Below are 14004 nucleotides of genomic sequence, written 5' to 3'. Positions count from 1 at the left end.
TGATAAAAATATTTTTAAAAAAGAAAAATGCATAATCATTAATGTGGTGAAGCTTTTGTTAGAAGACTTTATGTAACATTTATGGAAGGAGTCTCAAATGTCAGCACTTTGTAACAGTCAGCAAACACAGAATGGTATGAAGAAGCGAGGCTGAGGCTGATTTCTTTCTAGCCCAGACTGTAGATTCACACAGTCTACCAGTAACAGTAATGTCAGGTGATTAAACAGAATGAAAAGTCCCCTAGATTTGATCTCCTTTTGGGATGGTATAGTTTAAACCACTTCTGTGACACATCCCTTATATGTCATCAGCAGTGATTGAGAAGGTGCATGTGTATGTAACCTTTATTTAACCAGGATACAAAACTCACTGAGATAAAATCTCTTTTACAAGAGTGACCTGGCCAAGAAGGCAGCAAAAAACACAACAACAATTAAAGACACAACAACAGTTAACACAACAACAGTTAACACTCCCAAAGTAATTTGTACTTTGAGTGGATTAAGTCCACTCAAAGTACAAATTACATAACAGGAAGAATGCCATATCTGTAAGTTTAGTGTTTTGTTTTGTTTTGTTTTGTTTTGTTTTTGAATTGCAACTTTTCTGTTTACCAGGTTCGATAATTGGATGAAACATGACATGAAGCCAGTAAAGCATGAAAAACATGCTTGAAACACACAAAAAAATTATGAATCACATATGCAGCTACTGATTTGTCTTTAAGTGTGGGCATGTGTATGTTTGTGTGCGTGTTTGTGTGTGGGTGTGTGTAATACTTTGTTCCACTTCATTCTTAATGTGCCATTACTGAGACCTAATATAATGATATAATGATATAATGCACTGCTCAACACTAATAGTTTCAAGCTGTCACAGAAGAAATGAGTTCCAATCACAACGCATACAAGATGGCAAGATCTATTTTTTTAAAATCCACATAATGATGTCGAAGTACAAATTACATGTTTGTCAAAATGCTAAATGGTGTAAATGGGGTCAGTGTGAAACTTTACCTTTAGTCTAACTTATCTGGAATCTGGCAAACATACAATTTCAGTACAAAATGGATAGTTGTTTTTTGAGATGACAATTATTTTATCCACCAGAGGAAATTGCCAATGATGTGCCAACATTGTAATGGCTATTTTGCAGTGAGAAAGCATATTTCTTTTTACATAAGCCAGGTACATTTGGTTTCTCAATATCTTTTTGCAGTCCAGAATATGGATGGATTTATGGATAACAAAATTTATGGGAGCTCATGAGCTTTTGCAAAGTGTGTTGTTCCAGTGAAATTGAAAGAGTTTCTATATGCACAAAAATAACAGCACAGCTGTAGTGCAGAGATAAATAAAGGATGAAAACAAGTCACACAGTATATGCTATATTGAATCTATGACCTTAAGCTCAGTAAATTCAGTTTACCTGTCTATATCTTAGATCAGTTTTCTCATGTGTGTTGAACCTGAGCCCACTAAGTTATCTCCAAAATCACATTAAGGAGGGTCCACATTGTTTATTATAATGAAATGTATGATGTGTTTAAAATATTGGCTAGAATGGAGAGCAAGCCTGAAGACCTGAAATGTTAGTAATTTAAATAAAAAAAAAAACATTCTACATTACAGTTTTTCCCAGTTGTTTCAACACTAAAATTGGAACTTGAAACGCAATCACCGAAACCTGAAACTCATGTACCAAATCTTTAAACCAACACTGGAAAATTGCAAGCACTATTCCTGCACTATTGTTAAACACTATTCCTGCTTTACACTCAGTTTTCACAATACCAAGCTCTATACACCAATCGGCAACACTCACTCGTCACATTGTGTAAACAATAGTTGCTGAATTGTTCACTTAGAAATCAGAGCTTTAGCACTATAAAACACCACAGATGAGCTCTCCTTTTTTAGGAGGAAAATGGAAGTCAATGGTGAAGCAAGAGTTAGAAGTGAAGGAGTGAGAGGAAGAGGAGGAAGAGGAAGAGGAGGATGAGGACGAGGAAGGACAGTTATCTCAGATAAGATCAGGGCCACATTGATTGACCATGTGCTCAACCATGAATTGAGTATGAGGGAGGCTGGGCAGAGAGTTCAGCCCAACCTGAGCCGCTACACGGTTGCATCTATCATCCGTACATTCAGAAATGAGAAGCGGTATGTTACCTACCATCTACACTATGCTCTTTATGCATGTACACTGTAGTATACTGCAGTCTGACATATCAGTTGGCCAATGTTACAGTAATGTCATTTCATATTGAAAGAAAAAATATTATTTTAGCTTACTGTAACCAATCATACCATATTTGTGGATCTTCTGCAGAACTGAAAGATGGTGTTGAATCCAGTGTTTGCTTTTGCTCGAGATTTGTAGAGTTTTGCATTTTTTGTTTGTGGTTTTGTGTTTTGTGTTTAGAGTTTTGGGACAATGTGCCAAAGATTCAGCAAACATGTGTAAACAATGGGAAAAAACTTAAATCAAACATTAGTCTCCCTTTATCAGTGTGCTTGTACACTTTTCTGGCTACAAGCCTCAGAATCTTGAAGGTTGCAATTTGATTAGCTATCCACCCTTTCATGCATTTTAACTGGTTCATAAATGTAGCTTTTTGGTTCATAAATATAGTCGCTGAATTAAAAGAAATGATCATGTCCAGATAATATTCAAGCATTTATTTCTACAAATGATGTGCCAGTTTAACAAGATTATTTCAAGCTTGAAATTTATAAAATTGTCTTGAAATAACAATCATGTTTATCATAATCTCACAATGAGAAATTAAACTATATTTAAGGTTTTGTGCCTGCTTAATTTTTGTTTGGTTTGTCATTTAGAAAAAAGCAATCAAACGCAGAAGCCTCTAATGACTTTGCCCCTTTTAATACATAATGCAGGCAGAGACTGCAAAATGTAAACAGCTTAGTGTTCAGTCTAGCTTGGTGTTTTCAGCAGTTCTAGCCCATCATTCATATATTATTAGAAATCTTATTGAATTTCTGGGCATGAATACACTAAATATACTTGCACTAAAATTGGTTAGTCCACTACACAAGAAAGTGATTTGAGCTTTAGGTAGTTCTTTAGTTATGGGTCTAAAAATGCATCTTCTGTTAATGTCAAGTTTCCTTTTTTGTTAATGGACATTACTTGCATACAACCTCTCATGTACATCACAATGCCATTAGAGGAGCTGAACAATGTGATGACTCCTGGGTTTCTGTCACTCCTGCCTTAAGCTTTAAGTGTATCTCCACAAAGAAAGCCCTCATCCCATCAGCCAGAGAACTGCTCGATGTAAGGAAACATTCCTTTCTGATTCCCATCACACACATGCAGACCACCTACACAAGGCTGCCTGTGTGCCTGCCGTGTTTCCTACAGCAGGTGTTCACTTTTTTCTCAGCTCCATTTGGCTCATCACCAAAGATCAGCATTCATAATTAAATAAGACTCACTTTGGATTTTTTTTAGAGTATCAAAGTTTTATCTAGTATAATGCATGTGGGAAATAAGTAGGGAATAAAACTCAATGGGGCTTACAGATATATGAAAATAATCAGTGACAGGGTAGTGTTCCAATAACAGCACATTCCAAAGTATTTTATTTCTCTTATACCACAGCAATTTACCAACAAATTTACCAAAAAATAATTGTTTATTAAATAAATGATGGAATGTTCACATGTTTCTGTTATCACTTACGTTATTGCACATCAACAGTCGTTCTCTCACCACTTTTTTCTTTCATCGAAGTTAATAAGACAAATTCTGTGGTGGAAAACTTGCTCACTGAATGTGCTGACAGTGGTTACTACTTCCATAAATATTTGTTGCTAATAATGTTTGTTAATTTCTTAAATAACAGTACACTTGTAGTCTGGTTATTATTAGTCTTAGATTACACATGTCTTCCATAGAAAGTCCCTGTGTAAGTTGTTACGATAGTACATCATTGTACATTCCCTGTATTAGTACAACATTATAGACAACATAATTACTATAAATCACCTGACAGCTATATGATGGACAGCATGAGGTTTACATACAGAAAGCAGCCTGTCTATAAATCACATATGAAGAGAGAAGGACCAGAGGAACCCTCTACTGAGAGCCAGGTTTTAACACTTAATTTCAGGCCAGTTTTGAACTAAATTACATTTTGTTTTGTTTAATTGTATTGTCATTAAATTGTACGTTATTTATAATATAAACATATTCTGTGCACCTACCATCTTAATGTTTTATGCAGAGAAATAAGGACTAATCGTGCTGCAATGCTTTTATGTAGAATGTGCTAAATCTTGAATAGCAAAGAAACTTAAATCTATAAGTCTGAAGACTTAATCAGATTTTAATTAGATATAATAATTCTGTAAATTACATTGTAAACCTGTTGTAAAATGGGTTATATAAACAAACACAAACAGACAAACAAAACATAAGTAAATAAATACATATAAATAATGTATTATTATTATTATTAAGCATTCTTTCAGTTTTAATAATACATCATGGTGGAGATGGGAAAAAAATGTTATTTCAGACATCACCCAGAGATACCAATCCCATCTGAATAAGAGTATCAACTGAGGCGAAAAAGAACAAAACTCTCCTAAATGCTCTGCTGTTGTCTACCTGTCAGATATCTCAACTCTACCACACTCTCTGAGACAGACTGTCAAAGACAAAGAGCTCCATGACTCAGCCATGATGATGAGTTGAATGAACACACATTCTATATTTGTGTGTGACTTGCTGATCCTACCACTCTGTCCAAGTGACTAATACTGACTGTGCTACAGGGTGTGAAGAAATGTCATAATAAACTCAGAAACTTTTATCTGTAATTCAGAGATGACTTTAGAGAAAAAGACTTTAGAGAGATAGTCAAGCATGGATTTGGATGAGATTGTTGAAATTATACGGTTCTACAAGAGAAGGTGAATGCTAATATTATTCATATCAGGTGAGAAAAGTAACCATATGTACATAAAATAATTTATTGACTTATTTATCATATGTGTCTTATTCCCATTCTTTTATAGGTTAGTTCCCTTTTTCACAAAAATACCAGGTCATTGATTGCTTGTGATTACTTGATTTCAGTATTTTTGGAAATTAAGAGAGCAAAATTGTTCCATTTGAATCACTATGAACCTGATCTCATGAAATAAAATTGTACAAATTCAAACAAATGAAGGTGGTTGAATTTTATTTAGATTAATACAAATGTTGTAAGAAAAGTTATAACTGCCAAGCTCACCCTTAACCCTAACCTTAATCTCTATAACGTCATACAAATTTGTGTAAATTGTTATGAATTTGTTTTACAAGAGCAAGAAGCTAACATGCTCTGCCATCCCTGAACCTTCTGTATTACCAAATTCATTTATATATTAAAAATTTGTTAGCATCACGTGTCTAATAGCACATTCACGTTCTTGTAAGAATTATAGGAATTTCTGTTGCACTGCAAAATTTAAACATCTAAACCATATTTTAATGTCTTTCACTAGGATAGAAAGCTGAGTTCTACAAGGTAAAAAGCTCAACTGCACTATATGAGTTACTAAAATTGATTATTACACAATTAGACAAATGTATAATGGATGTGTATACAGTTAAACCAAGTCAAATCCTGATATTATTTCAGCAAATGATTCAGACAACCAAAGGGCAATACTGAAAGCCACAGGAGAACTGCCAGTGGCAAGCTGACTGTATAATTCCTCCCCTTTCTGCAGGGAGGAACTCTCTAAAACCTAAATGCTGCTTTACTGTTGTGTCAATAGTAAATTTGCACATGTAAATAATATTTCTTCATCAAACAGAGAAAAATCTCTAGCTGTCTATATCTATCTCTAGCTGTCGACTCTTAATTTGGACCCTTCTGAAAATTCTGACATTGAAAATGATGTGAAGACACTATGAATATAGTAGCTTTAGTGAAGGTTGATTCCTGAAAGACACAGATTAGTCATTTATATATATTGTATGCTTGAAGCAGTCAAGGGCACTTTGGCCTCATTTCTCCCATCTGCAAAGGCAATAATGAGAGGAATAACAATGTCTGTGTTTAAATTACTTCAGAACGAAAAAATAGTGTTGGACGTAGAGAGTTCAATGCCAGCAAGAATTGCTGTTTTGATGAATAGTCTTTGATTATGGTCAATAAGGTATTTTAGGTCAAATTCAAAAAGAAATTTGTTCACTTAATGAGGTTTTCCTTTCATCACAGCTTAATAAATCATTTCCACATCTCTAAGAAATACAATAATAATAATAATAATAATAATAATAATAATATTAGCAACACTAAAAATATATATCCCCAGTTTGCTCTAACAGCAAATTCAGCATGAGCGATGATGTATTGCTTGTCTGTAACTACATTTTTTGTTCAATAAGAAATGATTTTTTCGAGATTTAACTTGATGTTGTTTCTTGATAGATCTTTCATAAAGAGGAGAATTTTCAAAGTTTTACGCACATTGCCAGTGCTCAATATATCCTGTTTGTTCTGCTGGAAGCTAAGCATGCTCTTTAAAGACATGGATTAGTGGACTCATTTCACACTCCCAGCATTGTGAAAACCAATTGAAGTGACAATGAAATATTTAAGAGTGTACATTTAGCCTTTCCACAATGATAATTTGCTCCTCTAAATTCGGCAAATTTTGTTCTCAAGGTCTTTAACTAGACGCAGAATTAATTAATGCCAGTGCGATTAAATAGGACCTGTTAGTATAGTAACTCATAATCTGCGATAAGCTTCAGAACAATTTCTTGTCATAAAATGGCTAACTGAAACTGTGTGCTCCAGCACAAGGGCAGAATGAAGGTTGTAAATGTACTTTGCATATATAAAGCAAGTGGAGATTTATTTAGGGAAAAACTGTTCATTAACTGTTCATTAGATCCAGCCATCTGTCATTGTGCACTTTGTCAGTTTGTTAGCCTTCCTTCTACCTGGGCCATCAATGGAAAGTGACCACCACTGAGCAGATATTATCTTAATTTTGGGTCATTCTTAGCACAGCTGTAAGTTTATGTGGTCCTGGTATGAGTGTATCAGGTACAGCAATGTCACTGCTGACCAATGATCCATCTAACAGGGTCAGAAACTGATATTAATGGGGGGAAAGCTATAGGACAATTAACACACATAGGGCATGGAAAAAAAGAGATGAGATGCAGTCTCTAACTATACAAGGTGGACTAATGATGTGAAAAGCAAGCAGATGCCGTGTTTAAAAACCACAACAGTGCTACTGTTCCTGTACCAGCACCACACACACACTACCAGGCCAGTGTAACTGTTGTGCTAACAATTATTATTCTCTTCACCAACAGGGTTTCAGCTTGATGGTAATCTTAGCCCCCAACCTGTTTAACTAGCATGAGGATATGTTTTTGATAGACACTATTGTATGCTGGAGTACAGAGTACAGCACACAGAGCACTTCTGTATGTTGCTCTGGATAAGTGTATCTGCTAAATGCTGTAAATGTAAATGTAAATGGTGGTCCCTTTTCACTGATGGATGGATTAGAGTGGGAACAACACATGGGCTACATTAAGTAATTATAATGTGCAGTAATATGCACTACTGAGTGCAGTAATGAGAACAGCAATGTATTGGTACCTAATAAAATGACAACTCAGTATATTTCTATGTGGATAATTTCTTGTGCATGGATTGGAGCCATTGATGAATGTGTGGTCATCAAATTCCCGCCATTAGAGTCTCACTGATCTGCAGCTGTGCTCTTTGCATTCGGGTCATCGGGAGTTTGTCATCTGGAGTACACAGACTTTTAAAATGCTGCTCAGAAAGAAAAACAAGAGATTTTATTCTACACTTGTTATGCAACCAATATGTTATACAAAGATACAGATCAAATGAGAGAAAATATCAACAATGAAATATGTTAAGGGTGAGGCTGCTTAGTATAATTTTCCTTACCTGTTTTAGTGACCCTGAGTGGGTGTATAGCTTCACCAAACCCCACGTAATGACCAGAACAGGGGAAAATGTGGTCATGAGCCATCCAAGACCATAGGCCCAGTTTGGATATACAGAAACATTGTTATACATGAGAGGCTTATATTTTGCCAGGTAAAAAATGAAAGCTCACTAAAAGCAAGGGAAAGGTTGAGTAAGCAAGATAAACTGATGATGATGATCAAGAACTATAATGGACTCTGAAGGTTTTGCTGATACACAGTGTGCATAAGTAAGGAATAAAACATGCTGTTGAGGAAAAGAATCAACCGACAGGGTGGTGTGATGTGGCTCAACAGGAAACAGAGTTACTGTTACCACCCTGCAGTTGACTATTTCCTTATAAGAGCAAATTCTGAACTGTTTCCCCTTATAACACAGCAGTTTGCCAATGCTAACATTTTTGTATTTGTAAAAGAACAACACATCATAGTTTTTATTGATTGATGGTCACAGTGAATGTTGTGGAATAGCTGCAAAATATGTTAGTTCCTGTTACATTATACATACGTATAACAGGATAAGTTATAAAAGTGAGGCAGAGAGGCAGTTTTTTTTTTTCAGTTTTTTTACACTTTTTTTCACCAGCCTCTCTTTTTTCCTCTCTTAATTTTGTGTCCAAAGAAATTAAAGTTACAGCTTTATCTCTGACAAAACACAGATACTAGAGACTCCTTTCAAAAATTTATTAGAATATGCACAAGATGTAAGATAAATAACTTACAAGGCACATCAGTGGTGTGAAATAACGCCAGCAGTATTTGAAGAATGCACTCGGTGTATACATAGTATATAGGAAAAGACTTGTATGAAATAAACAATAAAACATACCAAAAATCCAGCCAATTACTAGAGTTTCAATCAGACACATAAAAAGTAAGCAAGCCCCACTACTTCCATAATAATCAATAAGTTGGAAGATGTAGACTCCTCCCTAGGAAAAGAACAAAATAATGAAAACATGATCTCTGTGCATTAGACACATCTTGAAAATGATAAAATATTTTTTTATTGAAGAGTTACAATAAGATACAGTAATTTGTAGATTAAAAACTCTGCCAGTTTATTAGGCACTCCTATACTATACATGGTACAACTTTATTTATTATGTAACTACGCACATTTTTATTCAGGTTTTATCAGGTACACCTATTACATGTATATGAAGTTTGCCAGTGTCACATCCCAATCTGTCTAAGACCAGGTTTTCCAGTACTCATAAGTGGCTAACCACCAGCCCAGCCTCATTATGATTCATCTCCTGTAGTTCATTACCTATGCTGTATCTGTCTTCTGTTAGTCTGTCTTTGCAAGCTGATAGGAAGGGTTCCAGAATGGGAAATTGCCCATTTCAGAGCACTATACATCTTGTCATGTAGTACCTACACCTCTACCAAGTCGGCTCATCCCCTTATGAAAAACTGGCTACCAGTACTCACATTCAGAGTGTGAAATGTGTTCCTAGGAAATTGGGAATAACCATGAGTCTTACTTGAGGACTGTATCCATAATCCACTTGGAAGACAACTTCCAGTAATTCATAAGGTTTTTGCAGAGTCACTGTCACAAAACCCCCCTGCCAGTTTACCACAGCTCTCAGTCCCTGTGTCCTGGGCAACCCCTGCTATTCCCATGAAACCCTATGCAAAGAGTCAATCCACCTGTGGTTTACTGTTTCTACAGGGCTGAAAGGATGCACATGTTTTCAGCTGACAAATTCCTACCAATGGATTGGGTGCAGCTCCTTACAAGGAACCTAAAACTCCATCTGCCCTGCCTTAAACTCAGCCTGCAATTCATAGGTCTATTTAGGGCCCTTCAGAGGATTAAGCATGTGGTTTACTGTGACTCACCATCTTTTTATGCCTCTTGTACATTGTACATATGGTAAAATTACACTCATTGACATGGTCAATGCATGTAAGCACAAGGTATTTGTACCTAATAAACCAGCAAATCATTGTATATATATATATCAGGTACATGTGTACCATGTGTGTATTATTACCTGGGTTGTCATTAGAATCTGAAAGCAGAAGCAGGCAGTGCAGAAGAATAAGAGGAAGAGCTCCCTCCTGTAAGGCCTCCGCAGCACAGTTGGGAACATATCAATTGCAGAGGATGTTATCAGCTCAAGTCCAACAAACTAAACAGATGTAAAAGAGGTACTTTTTTACAATGCCACGCAAAAAGCTAGCTAAACCCAAAGCCAAAACCTCGACAACTTCCTACATTACCTGTGTATCCAGGCCCAATAAAATCAACATGATAAAGAAACAGGCTGACCACAGCTGTGGCAGTGGCATCATGGCTACTGCCTGAGGGTAGGTTATAAATGCCAGACCTGGACCTTTAGAAAGAAACAAGCTGTATATTTTTGTGTGTTTATTTTAATGTTTTTGCTATAATAAATGTGATTTTGGAGATTTTGCAATAGGTGTGCAAACCACCTGGCTGTGCTACGCCTTCAATGTCAACTCCCAACTTCTCTGCCATGAACCCAAGAACAGAAAAGACCACAAATCCAGCTACGAAACTAGTGCAGCTATTGAGCACACACAGCCAAATGCTGTATCTACAAGGCAAAACAAACATACATGAATTTAGTTATTATTCAGCATAAGCAAGACATGCAAACATTGCAATCATAATCTCTTTTTGCTGGGTGCTCACCTATAGCAGTTGGTTTTGTAACTATTGTAACTTCCAAGAGCAGCTAAGCTACCAGTTGCCAAACTGTAGGAGAAGAAAATCTGAGTCCCTGCATCAATCCAAACCTATGTGACATTCCAATAAAGCAGAAGTTTAGATTTTATTTTTTTATTTTATGTTTTTATTTATTTATTTTTTTTTTCGGATGTGACCAATCTAGATTTCATCACACAGAATGTGTCTGGTCTCAACTATGGACAAAAATAATTTGACAGTCATGACTCCACTACCTGTGGGTCTGTGAGGCGTGAGGGTTGTGGATACAGGTAATACTTTATACCAGTCAGCGCACCAGGTAAAGTTAGACCTCTTAACAGCAGCAAGAACAACATCACATATGGAAAGATGGCTGTAAAATACACTGCCTGACAAAAATCATATAGGTTATTCTCACACTTCTACAAAGACTTTTACAAGCCAATGTTTTTTTTAATCATTTTATCATTTACTTTATATATTATTCAGCTAATTATTAATAATTCTTATTGTGTAAATTTATGTAAACTGTGAGTTTGAAGAATAATTTGTGCAAATATTTAGCAAACCAAAATCTGACCTTTCCAGTAGACTTGACCCCTTTCCAGATGCAGAAGTAACAGGCCACCCAACTAGCCAGTAAACAGAGAAAAAGCTCCTAAATCAATTTACCCAGTATCTCAATACCATGGGATATGTTCAGCACTCGTCTCCTGGTGATCAGCAGAAGAAATGTTAGTGAAGTTGATAAATCTATATGATAGACTGTAATTATTTTTAAACAGTGTTTTTTATGAACATACTCCCAGAATTCAGTGACAGATGAAATACTGAAATGTCCTTGAGTGCTGTTGGGAATCATATTGATCTGGTTTGATGTGAGTTCCACACAGTTCACTAATAGGTAGAGAGAGAGGAATAAAACAGGAAGCAAACCATAAAGTACACAATTGTATATTAAAACCATTGTTCTGAATGACAATGTGATTCACTGTCCTTTTGCTATCAGCTAGAAGGTTCAAAAGGTTTATTACGGTGCTCATGATCTGGGAAAACCCTTCAACGGTTACCAGTTACACACCTAAAACAGCTGTAAGTGTAGCAATAGGTAAACTGATTATGAGGAGCTTCCATCCCACTTACTGTCAATCATATCAGCATAATTGAGAGAAGAATTGCTTATTTTGGTGCTCACAATCTGATGCAGACAGGTGACAGACAAAGTGTAAAGTAAAAAATTGTAGACACATCTAAAGACTGATTGGGATGACGCCATGCTTAAAGATTTGGCTCATGCAGCTTTGCAGGGTGAGGAATGTGTTTTAGGCACCACTGGAATTTCTATGCTGAGAGAGGAATGGATCATCAGTTTTGTTTGCCCAGTGCAATTTTACTTGATATTTATTCCAGGACTTTTAGATATGGGCACATTCCAAAGAGAAGCTGGAGACAGGTCTGGCATTTTCCAATCACCTGCGAGTCCAACATGTCTTACCTTCATTCATATCACCCAAGCCATAATACATTACATTAACAAAACTGGCAGCAGAAAAGACAGAAAAAAAGACAAATTTTCATGCCATTGCAGAGTTTCTAAATTTAATTGGGGAATTAGAATGCACACAAGTACTCATAAAATCTTTATTAAAAAACATATTTATTTATTAGACAAACCACTTGTAAAGGTGCTAACTAAATTGTAGTGGTTTTACTCTACTTCGTGCAACAGAATCTTTACTTCAATGCCAGTGAAGTTCTCAGACCTTTTGACATGTTCCATGTCATCCACAACAAGCAGTGCCTTGAGCGGATTACTGGGCTTTTTAAAAGGAAGTTGTTTACATGTATATGGTGATTCGGGGGAGTTTCTTTATGTAAATAAGTGTGGTAGTACACAAGCACATCAATTTAAAATGTGTGGGGTTTATCAATGGCTACTGCTTACAGCTGTGAGTAAGCACAGTGTGATAAATACCAATGTTCTTGTGTATACTGGTGGCTCTTATGCACAAACATTTAACTTGTTCTATGCCATAAATACAACCCCAGGAAATTGCAAAATTAATAAAATGTCAAAAGGTTTTCCCAGGCCACCACACATATTTCTAATCTATAAAACATCCACTCTCAGTCTATGTACATCAATAAGCCTTTTATTGTACCTGTGTTCCAAAAATTACCACAAGTGATCCATGGTAACTGGGAGCTCAAAGACATAATGAAGTAGAAAAGAGCCCAGGCCAGGAGAATATTGTAGCAAATGCAGCTGTACAGTGAAATTACACAGCCTCCATGACCAAAACCTGCCAAGAGTAGTTCATTTTAAAGTCATACTACATTAGCAAATCCTTCTGTGTAAAGTCAAAAACCTGTAACTAAGCTGATGTTTATTGGTTGATGGAGGCCAGGCATATTCTTTATCACCAATTACTATTATTTATATTAGTAATGATTCTACCTGCATTCTTTGCAGAATAAGTGGATAAACGCAATAAATTAATTACCTTCTGCTAATGGACAGAGTCTTCCCCAGAATGCAGCTGGACTCTGTTTTGTGTACTGGCCGATACAAATGTCCAGCAAAAAGAGCGGCACACCGCAAGTCACAGCAAACAGAATGTAAGGTATCAAGAATGCACCTACACAAACAAGTTACACAAACAAGGCACATTAAAAAAGTCATGTTGCCTCATTGCTTAGATCATTTTGCCTTCTTTCAGGTCTTTACCTCCTCCATTTTTGAAACACAGATACGGGAATCTCCAGACGTTGCCCAGACCAACAATATTTCCTGCCACAGCCAGTAGAAACTCCACTTTATTGCTCCATTGCCCTCTTTCACTCAGCTCTTTATTTCCAGCTGTCCTGGTCTCTGATTTTTCCATTCTTCACTCAACTCAGTCACAGAACTCTAGAAAATCTAAATGCCTTGCTTTGTTTGAACAATAAAAGCAGTCTTCCTAAGAAACACGTGCAATATTCACATATAATAAATCATTTGTCAGACAATGCAAAAAGTATTCAAATCACAGTCTGGGAACAAAATATAAAAAACAGACAGGGAAAAAAACAAAAGGAAAAAACAGATAGCATGTGGAGCTTCATAAGAGCTGGGGACTGCAACTCCTAAGAATGATGTGAAGTAACATGCAGTTGTAACACATGTATGACTTATCAAAAGCACAATATCAATAAAGAAGTATGCATAGACTGGGATGACAATAGAACAAGACTGATAATAAAACTACACACAGATGACAACAGGAATGAAAGGGAGCTAGCTAGTTCACCAAAACACAGA

The 14004-nt window shown here is 36.1% G+C and overlaps 1 pseudogene; it reads right to left on the bottom strand.

The window, feature by feature from the left end:
• Window positions 1-7736: 7736 nt before the first annotated feature.
• Window positions 7737-13641, bottom strand: LOC117599161 (sodium- and chloride-dependent GABA transporter 3-like; annotated as a pseudogene).
• Window positions 13642-14004: the final 363 nt, after the last annotated feature.

Source organism: Pangasianodon hypophthalmus, chromosome 15, assembly GCF_027358585.1.
Source record: "Pangasianodon hypophthalmus isolate fPanHyp1 chromosome 15, fPanHyp1.pri, whole genome shotgun sequence".
Taxonomy (NCBI): Eukaryota; Metazoa; Chordata; class Actinopteri; order Siluriformes; family Pangasiidae; genus Pangasianodon; species Pangasianodon hypophthalmus.
The sequence above is the reverse complement of the archived record's forward strand: the minus strand, read 5'-3'. Positions and strand labels throughout refer to the sequence as shown.